Here is an 11,220-nt window from a genome sequence, read left to right as displayed (position 1 = left end):
GCTTCAATCAAGATGCTTTCCCGGAGGATACATTGTACAAAACGAATACAAATTAGGGTAGACTGGGTGCCAGGGCACTGCGTTAGCTCCTTCAAAGAGGCCTCGCGCGGGGCCCGGCGCGCGATGTTATTCTCACCCGCTCCCACCCAGTTTTTCCTCACCACAACCCCAACTTGGACCCCTTTGAAGCCCGTGCATCCTACCAGCGATGTTCTGCTTGAGTTCGACGCCGCAGCCACATCCCTACCAATGACTACCCTTCACCTCCAGGACTTCCACGTGGCCTTCAGGTTCTCATTCACAAGGCTCGTGCTAGGGCGGCGCTTACTGAGGACATCCTTTTAAAGTGGCGCTCTTACATACCCAAGAAGGGGCGGCCACCCATTCTCCCAGGCACTACCGAAAGCACTCCAACCCCGCCGGCCATGACACCACCTACGTGCGTGACGTGCTCTCTAGGAGCCACACCCGCCATTGATCATCTACTTTGGAAGTCTCCAGCTAGGACTGCACGCGGAGCGCACCTCTTGCAAACCTAGCAGCGTTGCGTGTTTGGAGGACTGGCTTTATCCACCCCGCTGCCACAACCACGCAGGTGTTTGCCTCATTGTGGGACTTTGCTCTCGCCATCGGCGTCCATCTGCGAATGTAAACTTGTCCCGTTTTACTTGACACCACCCTCCCCACCCGCCCACACTTAGGCCGAGTCGCCATTCTTATGTTAATAAAATTTGATTTATTTATTTATTTATTCACTTATTTATTTAATAAGTTATTAACTAAACATGGGGCTTAAACGAACGCGACAGACAACAGAGGTCAAGCTCTGAGCGCGGGCATACCGCTCCGATGTGGAGGGGGGCCTACCACTCTTGGCACACAGAAACAAGCACGCCGAAGTTTTCCCTCCACCGCCCCTCTTCCCCAAAGCGCTCACCTCTTCCTTTTTGACGACTAATATATTAACCGTTAACAGAAGCAGGCGAACAACCAGCAAGCAAGTGCCGCCTCGTGCCTTCCGACTGCCCTCTTCCACCTTGACAGCGGGTCCATGAGGAGGAAAAGTCAAGATGAGCCTTTTTTATCACATCACCAGTCGATTACCACACGACTAGCCGCTATAATTGGGTACAGAGCAAATTCCGATCGTAATAAAAATTCAACAAGAAACTTTTAAAGATCAGGCACCTCCCCAGAAGATAATGCGCATCGCGAATGCTGCCGCATCCGCACGTAACCAGATTTCCAAGCCAAAAGCGACTCATGAAAATGAACAACCAACTTCCATAGCTGTTTTCTAGCTGACGCAAACACTTGCAAAGAATCACGCAAATTATGCAAACCAGGTAACTAACAAAAAACGAATGCCCATTCCTATTCTTTGCGGCTGCAGCCGTACCATAATGGTTTCGTGGTGGGAACCTAAAATATACAGCTTGAAAAAATCACCGCCCCCTGATGCAATATACAAATCAAGAACCGTATAACAACTATATTATGATGAGTCACGCAGCGTTACTCAATTTTATGGCACTGCCGCACCTGTACATGGTGTCAGGGAAGGCATGCCTTCACTCACAGCCACAGGGCATTCCGGGTCACAAAAAAATTTGTGGCGAATAGTGACCTCATTCACTTGGAGTAGACAAGATCAGCAGCTAGCCGTGGGCTGTGTAATAATCTCATTGGTTATTTTGAACTGATGATTTACTTCGGCATTAATATGAAATCCTATGTTCTCAAGTGTGGCTTATATTTACCCAGGAGCAAACTAACTGAGGCTCATACCTACACGAATGCCGGGTTAGCTCGCCGAGTCTCACACGAACGTAGCTTCACACAGTCCAAAGAGGTCTCTGCAGTCTTACTTGAAGACAGACTCACTCGGGCTCAAATTCACTTGTGTTCAAACTCATTTGTGTTCAAACTCACTCGGGCTCAAGCGTACTCAAACTCAGTCGTGCTCAAACACACTCGGGATAACTGGAGCTCAAAATCAATGGGGATCACTCGGGATCCCTTCGGTTCAAACTCAGTCGGTCACAAATTCAATAGGGCTTACACGTACTCATTCTCACACGGGCATAAACTCAAGATGCCACACTAGTCTCACGCTCACTCACGCGTGAGTTTGAACCCAAATAACGCTGAGTGAGTAGACTCATGAGTGAGTTCGCCGACTTCTGCATTAAACACGCTCTACAAGCAGGACTAAATGCAGTCACCTGGGCCATTACCCCCCTTCGGCCTCTCCCGCTCACCGTTCAAATCGGCTCTCCTTCTTTGCCCTCTTCCCCGCACTAAAACACCTCTCTTTACACCCAACTATTTCGTAATGGCACCCTATCCCCCATGTCACCTAATTTCGTATCCTCGGTCTTCACCTGCAATACAACCGCGCATGCACTCATACCATCACACAACTCCGTCACTAAACCAGCCAGACCAGTGAAAATACTCCAACCCACCTGTCTATCCCCCACCCCCTAGCGACAGCTCATCCGAATTAAGCCTTTACCCCCTACATGCCCTCCTCTCACCACTACCCCAGTCGCATAGTCCACGCTCACTGTCACGCGAAACGCTATCCCCTTTCAATCATACGGACTACGTAGACACAGCCGACTACCCTGCGGGCGAGGCATTCGCTCTCGCTGTCACTGGCAACACCACCCAACCCCATCTCTGTCACAATACTCACCTCATCCCCCACCTTGGCGGATGAGGCAGGTATAGCCGTAGTGTGCACTCAGGGCCCTAAAGGTCTTCATATACTCTCTGTCTTCCAGTTCCGAATTACACAAAGGGATTCATTTCCCCTCCTGCACTGAAAATCCTCACAGACAACCCCCCTCCGTACCCCGCAATGCGAGTGTTGACCACAGCCCACACTGGCGTAGGCTTTAATGAGGTGGTACAGACCATGTGAGCTTTAACTCTCCGGGCTCCCACTTCTTTTACGCCTAATCCCGGCACCTCCAAATCAGTGACCTCGGAAGCATTTAAATTAACACGAACATTACCCAAAAGCACCGCCTCGTCCGCCACATGATGCCTCCCCCCACACACCGCCGTTACTCCCGCTGCAACTCACACGTGGCGACTTCTCCAAACAGCCAACTTATCCAAATGACTCTGCATGTGGGGCTCCGGAGGCCTCTGCCATCGCCTGCGTCAGTGTCCAGCCTCCCCATGCCTACCGCTTCCCTCCCGCACTCTCTGGGAACAAGCCGTGTGGAGCCCGGACATTGCTGGTCAGGCGTTCGGGAACACTGGACGTCGCGGCGGGCGTATTGGCATCTGCTACCCCTCTGGCTAATCGCAAATTCATAAAGCTTTTTCTCTCAAGAGCTGTCTATCTCCGGCGCCTGTCCATATTCGCCACATCGGCGGGGCGGTGGGTTTTAGAGTGACACAAAGTTCAGAGAGGAGCCACGGAAGCCGTCGCAACCAAGTGCATACGGCAGATGCAGCGGCTGCACTGTGTGATGGAAGGGAGATTCGGGCACATTGTAACATTAACTTTTACTGTCGTTGCATGCGGAAGTGACACTGTGGAGCAGCGGTGGGCGTGTGTGGATAGTGTAGGGTCTTGGCAGTGCAGAGAGCCGATGCTGCTGCCAGCTACTCCAGCAACAACTTGTAGCACGGTGGTTTTAGTGCGACAATACACATTGACGCTGCGGCGTCTGCGCTTAATGCGCGATTTCAGTTGTGTGACTGCTTTGTGTTCACCGACTGAATTTGCTTCACCCCGCTTCTCTTTTGCTCCTTCTACCCTCCCACTCTTCCATACCACCCCTTCCACTTAAGGCTCCTCCGCACCTTCCACCTGTCACCCTCTCTATCCTACACGCCGCTCTGTTTTCGCATCCACTTCCGCCAAATGTTAGGCCAGGCAGTGACAGGCAAACTGCAAAGTACAGAGGGCAACACCCTTGTCTATAACACAGGTTTCGTACTTATAGCCTTATCTTGCCTCTGCAGAAAAACATTTGAAGAAAAATATCGTGTCAATCTGAAGTCTTGACCATATATTTTGACCTCAACGTTTTTCGTGACAAGGTTGAGTGTGCAGTTTTGAGAGGTAACCAGTTCAAGTTGAACTCAGTGTTATAGACAAGGGTGTTGCGCACTGTAGGACTAAGAATGCTAAGCACAGGAACTTGGCCATTGATTCTTTGTTCAAAACAGAAAAAGGTTCCACGCAGTACGTAGTTACCACCCCACAAGAGAGGCAATGCTGGGACCACTGTGTTTCATCATCGACAAGCAATGTTCTTACAGGTATCGTCTTTTTTGAACAGTGACGACGAGCATCATATTGACACTATCAGCCGAGAACGGAAGATGTAAGAACCACTTTTGTCCTAAAGGGACGGAAGCTGACAGGAAAAGCCTCCAAAAAAATTTGTCGCGTATCTCATCCTTTCGTTGCAAATGTCGTCAAAATACGATAGTCTTCGTACACATTTGCCACGGAAATGTCCCCTTTGCTTTCCCGCTCGCCTCTCATGCTTTTCCTGTACCGTCGGGATTATCCCAAGGTAAACACACTAAAGGTTTGCGCAAGGCGATTTGAATTTACCGCGTTCGACTGCTACAGGCCGGGTTCCTGGGTGCCAGCGTGGCAGTACGGCGGAGACGCGCGTGAATGGAGGCGGCCGACTACAAGGTTTATAGAAGTGCATGGCCGTGCTCCACGTGCGTTCCAAGCAGAACGGGGAACCTAGCTAGTGGAACCTTTCGTTGCTGTTGCCACGTGATTTTTCATATGCCGCCAGGAGGCGGCGGTTTTCTGCAGTAGATGAAGATTATCATTTGCTATCGAAAAACCAAGCATCCATGAACTTTTTAATGAAGGAACTTTGTAAATATCCCTTGTGTACTAATTTCCTGTCTTACATTTGCGTAATGCCTTGTTCTTGTTCAACAAAGTTGACAAGTATGAACATATAAACCGGGCTTAGACGTTTACATTTGGCTGTGAGTATATAAGACTATTGCGGAATATCAATTTTACTTTGGCCGGGTGGCTCAATCGAGTTACAGACAGACAGACGGACAGACGGACAGACCAAAATTTCTGGGTCTAAGTAGCGCAAGAATGACTATCCTCTTTAAAAGTGCAGTGGAACAGGTCGCAGTGGTAAATACCTTCCTTACGTACTAGTTCTTTCCCGCGTAACTTGAATTAAAGCAACCAAATACAGCTCCTTTTGTTGACGCCTTGATCGGTCATTCGTAAGAAATCATTGATTGATTTGGGGTGTTTAAAGCGCCGACGCAGCGCAGGCGATGAGGCGCGCCGTAGTGGAGGGCTCCGGATTAATTTTGACCACCTGGGGATCTTTATCGTGCGCCGAAAACTCGCACACACGGGCGTTTTTGCTTTTCGCCGCCATCAGAAAAGCGGCCGCCGCGGCCGGGAATCGAACCCGCGATCGTAAGAAATCATACGTGGCATCAAAAATCACAGTAGTAGTTTTAGTTTTAATACTAAAACATGCACAAAACTTCATTCGCTCTTATCGTTTATCGAACTTTCTACCGCCATCTTCGCGCATAAACCCAGTGATGCCAGGCACAGCACCTCAACCATTAGCAAATGCACAATTGCACCGCTTCTAAGCCGGATTTATACCACGTGTATGAGCGATTGGGGATACCTCCCACGGAAGGAAAAAAAGCTGAGGAGAGACCCCTAGTTTGTTCCAAAGGCAATGCAGAAAAAGTGCAAGTGACGCCATTTTAAGTGCACCCTTAGACAATGTGCTTCATATTTTAGTCGTACGGATGCTCAATCGGTCTAATTGTCCCGAAAAAGTTTCACGGCACTCCTATAGAAGAACAGGAGTTAACCAAATAAGCGGAGCGGAAGGCGAATATACGGCTGATTTCCAACAGATTTCGCGTTTTCCGGGGCACCTTATTAGCTGCTCTTTGAAAGTAAGGGCCGTATTATGAGTCTTTCTACCCTCCATTTGCTTCCCCCACGCGGCTGAGGAGTGGATTCCGGCAATTCTTATGCATGGGGAAATCTATTTCAAGGCTCTCCTCAACTGGAGGCTTGAGTGGAGGAAGAACTCCGAATACCGGGGTATGTCCCGGCGCAGAGGGCGAAGCGCAGCAAAGGAGAATTAAAAAGGGTAGTGGGCTTCTAGGACGGCTTCACACGGCGGAAGCGGCTTCAAAACACTGACCTGAGGTCCTCTCCGTAGCATTCTTTCCCACGTGGTTCTTTCAAACGGAGCCTGCTTACACAATGTTTTTTCTCTCTCTAGACGAAGGATTAAGGCGGTAGACCAGCGACCGTGCCATCGTGGGTTGCATATGCAGTCGTGGCTGCTTCTTTTTTTATTTGAGACACAGAAATTCTCGCCGGTAAAAAATTTCGACCCGTGATGGAGAAACCACTAGGGTTTGAAATAATTCCCTGTAGACCACCACGATTTTAATTTGCTAGGAAGTGACTATTATCACAGGCAACTCACAGTTTACCGTAAGAAAGCGCTGTTTGAGACAATATAAAGTGAACACTTGAATATTATGCATCTATAACTAGAGAATTGAAGGTGAGTCTATGTCTACGAGAATAAGTAGTGTCTCGAACCATGGCCCTGGTTTTGCGCACTATACCATTATCAGAAGTCCGCTGTTCAGTACGTAAACCCGAAGCCACTGTTTATGGCGAATCTGGCCAGGATTATCGTATTCGTGGTACCTCCTGCGTTATTTTCAATTCAATTGTTCTCCGCTGCTGTCTCTTTAAGCCAGGTCATCTTGAGCTAGAAGCCCCACAGGGGTTTCTTCAAGGTTCCTGCTGCGACGGAAACGGGCTCTTCCTGGTTTCCCCACCGTCCGGCAGTATTTATTTAGGTCTGTCTTTGCACAGAAATGCCCCAAAGTAAGCATCACAGAGGCGAACCAGCACGCTGCGCGCCTGGCCTTGGGCCAGTTTAAGCAAATAAAAGAGCAAATAAAGCCGGGAGGCCGCAGCTGCTTCCCACGTTTACGGGTGCCACAAAATGCGACCGAAAGTGAGACAGCGATAACAAAGAAGGCGGCCAAGTGTGCTCCTAGCCGGCACGTGGGAACGAAGCCTTGAGGCTCCGTAGTACATGCGCTGACAAAAATCTAGAATGGCCTTTGAAAAGCCGAAATACTTTCAAGTTTAGAGCACTAGAATAGAGCACTCAGCTGCAGCAGTCAAAGGGAGGAACAGCACGCAGGATGGTATGATTTGCAGCGCTCGTTTATTACTTGCTCTCGTCCAACCTTGTCGGTTGGAGCAGCGGCTCTCCGGCGGCCCGTTACGTGGCTAGACAGAGGCGCAACAGTCCAGTTAGGCGGAGAATTCACTTACGGGCGTTAAACCCGCCTGTATATGGAAGCAAACCTTCAGAGTTTCAACTGACCTTCGACTTTCTGCGTAAGTCAAAGCCTTAAATTATTGAAGGAACCTAATACGTGAGAACGCGAAGGGTGTCATCACAGATTCGGCAGCATGCATGATGGTTCGTATTGATCCCAAAAACCGAACAGACTTGCTATCACAAGAATGTTACTGCCGCATAGATTTACTAGCACGACCTTATGTTCATGCCTGCAGGCTACGGGCTCAGCGTTGTCACCGTATCCTACAGCCAGGGAATGTTGAATATTTGGTGTTAATTACTCGAACTTGCAATGATAGTGGGGACGGAATGCTCATTTTTTCTAAGGCGTCATGGAGTTTAGGAAAGAAAAGCATGGACACGTCTACAAAACGTTGTTGTGGTTGTGGTGAATTGTTGTAGGGACAATTTTCATCTCGTGTATCTATAAAAGAAACGTGATGTTGATGCATGGTATTTTTACTTGCACCGAGCCGGCTGTCGTTGCTGACGGAAAAATTTAAAGTTATTCCTACACAAGCACTGAAGATTTTTTAAGGACTTTCAGAGCTACCTGAGATGTATATCGTCTGTGTTCCTGGCCATGAATACATCGATGGTACTCAGGTGGCTCACGCCGCTGTCCGCGCGTACATTCACCGGGCCGTTACCCGAGACGGAACGTTCTTCGCTGCCATCAAGACGGACTCACTTCGCCGGTATTTACACGTCCTGGTACATTATAGGCTTTGCAGAAGAAAATTCCCAGCCCCTCATTCTCAGTTAGCCAGTCAAGAAGCCACCACTCTTCGGCGAGTGCAGACAAATTCGTATCCCCATAGCACCCTCCTTCATTCTATCCCCCCACTCAGTATACCTCCCTTTGGAGTTTCTGTCCTATCCCCTATACCCACTATCCCCTTTCCATCCTTTGAGCAGTGGATGGCTGGCCTGGCCGATCCGGACTTTGGACACCAGCAAGAAGTGGTAAAGAGGGCCTGGGCAGCAAGTCGCAAACTGGGTATGCCGGAATATGGATGTCCTCAACCGGGCGAATCCCCGCCACCAGCACTTACGCTCATCAATAAATGTTTATATATCTTCTCTCTCCCTCTCTCTCTCTCTCTGTCTCTATTAGATACAGAGCTATTTCCTGCCAGCGAATCGCCCTTCCGTCGCACGACTGTGCTGGCAGCTTCGAAGTGTGCTACTTTTGTTTAAAATGCTAGACCGATGCACGGTAAGGTTTTGTAATTTTACGGAAAAAGCTTTTCTCTCGGAATATTAGGAGAGAAAGTACTGAAAAATATTCACGGTGGTTTCTTTTCTAAAGAACACGTAAGAAAATGGAGTCTGACGACAGGACTGTTCCTGCACACGTAAACGCACACTGCTCCTCAAAGCAGTATTTGTGTGTGCGATAAGTGGGTGGCACGCTGTAGCCGCTATTACGGAAAGAAACGATTCAGCTGCTCATTCTGCTGGACGACACTCGAACGTGAGATAGGGGGTCTTCTCAATATGTAATATGTACCCCTTATGTAATACCCATTCGCGGGTCTTTAAGGAAATAAAATGAAATGAGATGAAATGAAATGGTCCATCGCAGCGTATTTTACTCACTCGTTTATACAGATTTCGCCCTCTCATACCAGTGGATAAGACTCATTTTGCTGCTCACTGAGGCGCGAGATGGCAGCTCCTGCCATCCCTGCACGTGATCGTGATCACGCTCATCCTTCGTTGTGCCATACGAGACGAGATATGTGTGCTTTACGCAGGCGTAATGCTTACCCCTAATGAAACCATTCGCTTTGAAAACGTACACAACAGTGCTACAGAAAAAGTGAGCAGGAATTTAGCAGAGTAAAGAAGAAAAGCTCAGCAGACTTCAAAGATTTTTGTCCCTGGATGCTGCGCGTTACACAAGGGCGTATTGAATAGGCGTAAAGTGTTTTCATGAGCTAAGTGCTTAAGGATAATTATTTCCTGGAGCTACTCGTTGAGTACATTTTGCCAAAAAATAAAATCGCTCTTTACCTGAGTACTTTGGTCCGAGCGTGTTACCCTTTCTGCAGTTGAGGAAGGCGGTTTAGGTTTTCCTAAGCTGTCTTAAGCTTGGTTGTGGTCACAATCAGTACTACCGGACACCAAGAAAACCTGCGTTCAAGAATGTATCCTGATCACTTGACACAGATAGTCTTTAAATTGTACTAACGCTGGTAGTACGACGCGTTGTATACTATATTTTTGGGGGGTTTCTAATTGCTACGCTACAGTTATTCGAGATTTAAGGCTGAAACAGTGTCGTTTATACGCACTGCCGAACAGGCGTCGAGCGCTCCCGTGAAGTCCAATATACTTTCAGACCGGCTTTTGTGGAGCATGATAGTGCCAAAACAAAAGTAAGCAGTGCGCAGTATCAGAATTTAATTCAATTAATTCTTGGCCGCTTCAGTATGCTTTTGATCTCATTTTTCAAGCATGGGAGAAAGCGTTCACCAATCGTCACAAACGATGCAGTTCCGCAACGCAGCCACCTTTGTATGCGTCCCTTGTCTTATTGAGTCGTGAAGGCGCCCTGAGGGCGCAGTACCCACAAAATAACGCCGAGCATCGTGCTGGAGGACTAACTACATGCCTGGTAATCTCATGTCTAGAATACACTTGCTCAGCCTGCAAAAAAAGTGTTTTCAACTCAGTGGGGAAAGTAATGATGATGATGGTTGGATGTTTATGGCGCAAGGCCAACTAGGGCAAAGAGCGCCAAAACAATGGTTATGTATGACGGTTGAAGATGTAACCCCTAAGATTGCTCAACAAAAGCAGAGATTAAAATACTAAAACCAGTAAGACAATGAGGATGGCTGGTGTAAAAGGCCAGGGTGTGATAGTGCAGGGCATGAAACTATGTGCAAGAATTACCCGTGATAGGAAATAAGCTGTAGAAATTTGATTTCGCTAAGAAACGTAAAAGTGCGTTTTAGAGGGACCATGGGATCATCCGCTAAAAACAGTGCTGGGTGTAGTGGGATGTGTTGTCTGTATAGTCGTGGGAAATCTTTGCGTCTTGTTCTGTGGAGTTCTCTGCTTGTAATGAGAATGTGAATTACGGATAGGCCCTCCCCACACCTACTACACAAGGGTCTTGGAGAACCAGTGAGCAGATGGGAGTGTGTTGCGTGTGTGTGGCCTATCCGCTATCTAGCTAGTGCAACTTCAATGAATCTGTTGTGTGAGTCAGTAGTGTATGGTTCTAGGTATGGTTTGATTAGGTGTAACTTGTCTGTCTCTGTGCTCCAGTCGGCTTGCCAGGTTCTGCGAAGGTGTTCTCTTTTGTATGGCTTGAGGTCGGTGTACGGTAATTTTGGAATGTCCACGGAATCCCCGTGTAATGTCCACGGAATCTAACGGAATCCCCACCCAGGACTATGCGAGAGATTCTTCCATCATTTTACTGGTCCGTTAGCCATCTTCGACAAAACCTCCCCTTCAATTATTGCATCGCGCCTAGTTCTGCTCCATTAGAGCGTCAATACTGGGATACTGACATCGTTTGCATATCCGTGCTAAAGCCCTGAACACCTCGCGCTTCGCGAGCAGTTGCCTCTGGTAGCCGGTACCGCGCATGAGGGGGGATAGGTTTGGGCGCTCCATTGGCGTCTGCTTTGACGGCACAGGTGTTTGTGTGCGTGTGTATGGGGGGGGGGTGCGTATGGGTGCACTCGCGCGTGCTTGTGCGTTTGCGACCTATATTCGTGCGGTTCCTCTTTTATGCCGTGTGTAATGAACTACTAATTAAAATAAGTTGGCTGCAGTCGAGGCTAAGTGAAAAAAATGTCTA

Source organism: Haemaphysalis longicornis, unplaced genomic scaffold (assembly GCF_048455015.1).
Source record: "Haemaphysalis longicornis isolate Haplotype H1 unplaced genomic scaffold, Haemaphysalis longicornis Haplotype H1 scaffold_1, whole genome shotgun sequence".
Taxonomy (NCBI): Eukaryota; Metazoa; Arthropoda; class Arachnida; order Ixodida; family Ixodidae; genus Haemaphysalis; species Haemaphysalis longicornis.
This window is presented reverse-complemented; position numbering follows the sequence as displayed.